Consider the following 3,110-nt stretch of genomic DNA (forward strand, 5'->3'; position numbering starts at 1 on the left):
ACATGAACAACGCTAGGCAATAAATTCATGGGGCTCCGAAAAAAGTGGAGAATGGAGAATTCGAGCTGCCACAGCGCTAGGCAGTAAATTCGCGGGGCTCCATACTAGTTGGTGGAAGACACATGAACAGCGCTAGGCAATAAATTCATGGGGCTCCGAAAAAAGTGGAGAATGGAGAATTGGCGAACAGCGCTAGGCAATAAATTCGCGGGGCTCCAGACTCGTTGGTGGAGGACACATGAACAGCGCTAGGCAATAAATCATGGGGCTCCGAAAAAAGTGAAGAATGGAGAATTGACGAACAGCGCTAGGCAGTAAATTCGCGGGGCTCCAGACTTGTGGGTGGAGGACACATGAAGAACGCTAGGCAATAAAATTCATGGGGCTTCGAAAAAAGTGGAGAATGGAGAATTGGCGACCAACGCTAGGCAGTAAATTCGCGGGGCTCCAGACTCGTTGGTGGAGGACACATGAAGAGCGCTAGGCAATAAATTCATGGGGCTTCGAAAAAAGTGGAGAATGGAGAATTCGCGAACAACGCTAGGCAGTAAATTCGCGGGGCTCCAGACTCGTTGGTGGAGGACACATGATCAGCGCTAGGCAATAAATTCATGGGGCTCGGAAAAAAGTGGAGAATGGAGAATTGGCGAACAATGCTAGGCAGTAAATTCGCAGGGCTCCAGACTCGTTGGTGGCAGACACATGAACAACGCTAGGCAATAAATTCATAGGGCTCCGAAAAAAGTGGAGAATGGAGAATTGGCGAACAGCGCTAGGCAGTAAATTCGCGGGGCTCCAGACTCGTTGGTAGAGGACACATGAACAGCACTAGGTAATAAATTCATGGGGCTTCAAAAAAAATGGAGAATGGAGAATTGGCGAACAGCGCTAGGAATAAATTCGCGGGGCTCCAGACTCGTTGGTGGAGGACACATGAACAACGCTAGGTAATGAATTCATGGGGCTCCAAAAAAAGGGGAGAATGGAGAATTGGCGAACAGCGCTAGGAAGTAGATTCGCGGGGCTCTAGACTCGTTGGTGGAGGACACATGAAGAGCGCTAGGCAATAAATTCATGGGGCTTCGAAAAAAGTGGAGAATGGAGAATTGGCGAATAGTGCTAGGCAGTAAATTCGCGGGGCTCCAGACTCGTTGGTGGAGGACACATAAACAGTGCTAGGAAATAAATTCAGGGGGCTCAGAAAAAAGTGGAGAATCGAGAATTGGCGAACAACGCTAGGCAGTAAATTCGCGAATTGGCGAACAGCGCTAGGCAATGAATTCGCGGGTCTCTAGACTTGTGGGTGGAGGACACATGAACAGCGCTAGGCAATAAATTCATGGGGCTCCAAAAAAAGTGGAGAATGGAGAATTAGCGAACAGCGCTAGACAATGAATTCGCGGGCCTCTAGAGTCGTGGGTGGAGGACACATGAAGAGCGCTAGGCAATAAATTCATGGGGCTTCAAAAAAAGTGGAGAATGGAGAATTGGCGAACAACGCTAGGCAGTAAATTCGCGGGGCTCCGGACTCGTTGTTGGAGGACACATGAAGAGCGCTAGGCAATAAATTCATGGGGCTTCGAAAAAAGTGGAGAATGGAGAATTGGCGAACAGCACTAGGCAGTAGATTCGCGGGGCTCCAGACTCGTTGGTGGAGGACACATTAAGAGCGCTAGGCAATAAATTCATGGGGCTTCGAAAAAAGTGGAGAATGGGGAATTGGCGAACAGTGCTAGGCAGTAAATTTGCGGGACTCCATACTCGTTGGTGGAAGACACATGAACAGTGCTAGGCAATAAATTCATTGGGCTCCGAAAAAAGTGGAGAATGGAGAATTGGCGAACAGTGCTAGGCAGTAAATTTGCGGGGCTCGATACTCGTTGGTGGAGGACACATGATCAGCGCTAGGCAATAAATTCATGGGGCTTCAAAAAAAGTGGAGAATGGAGAATTGGCGAATAGCGCTAGGCAGTAAATTCGCGGGGCTCGATTCTCTTTGGTGGAGGACACATGATCAGCGCTAGGCAATAAATTCATGGGGCTTCGATAAAAGTGGAGAATGGAGAATTCGCGAACAACGCTAGGCAGTAAATTCGCGGGGCTCCAGACTCGTTGGTGGAGGACACATGAATAGTGCTAGGCAATAAATTCATGCGGCTCCGAAAAAGTGGAAAATGGAGAATTGGCGAACAGCGCTAGGAATTAAATTAGCGGGGCTCCAGACTCGTTGGTGGAGGACACATAAACAGTGCTAGGAAATAAATTCATGGGGCTCAGAAGAAAGCGGAGAATCCAGAATTGGCGAACAACGCTAGGCAGTAATTCGCAGGGCTCCAGACTCGTTGGTGGAAGACACATGAACAACGCTAGGCAATAAATTCATGGGGCTCCGAAAAAAGTGGAGAATGGAGAATTGGCGAACAGCGCTAGGCAGTAAATTCGCGGGGCTCCAGACTCGTTGGTGGAAGACACACGAACAACGCTAGGCAATAAATTCATGGGGCTCCAAAAAAAGTGGAGAATGGAGAATAAATTCATGGGGCTCTGAAAAAAGTGGAGAATGGAGAATTGGCGAACAACGCTAGGCAGTAAATTCGCGGGGCTCCGGACTCGTTGGTGGAGGACACATGAACAGCGCTAGGTAATAAATTCATGTGGCTCCGAAAAAAGTGGAGAATGGAGAATTGGCGAACAGCGCTAGGCAGTAGATTCGCGGGGCTCCAGACTCGTTGGTGGAGGACACATGAACAGTGCTAGGCAATAAATTCATGCTTCTCCGAAAAAGTGGAGAATGGAGAGTTGGCGAACAGCGCTAGGAATGAAATTCGCGGGGCTCCAGACTCGTTGGTGGAGGACACATAAACAGTGCTAGGAAATAAATTCATGGGGCTCAGAAAAAAGTGGAGAATGGAGAGTGAAAGTTTAATCGGGGAATAGTCTTCGTATCTTAATTCAACCCCCCCTTTTTCTTAAGGTAACTGAGCCATTTTTCCAACATCCTATTCTTGATAACTCACTTCTCTCTAAAAAGACAACTTTCCCGGAATGATAAAATGAGGTCACATGAACGTCTTGAAAAGACAGTCAATCAAATGTTTTTTTCTTTTTGA

This window comes from Glycine max, chromosome 7, assembly GCF_000004515.6.
Source record: "Glycine max cultivar Williams 82 chromosome 7, Glycine_max_v4.0, whole genome shotgun sequence".
Lineage (NCBI taxonomy): Eukaryota > Viridiplantae > Streptophyta > Magnoliopsida > Fabales > Fabaceae > Glycine > Glycine max.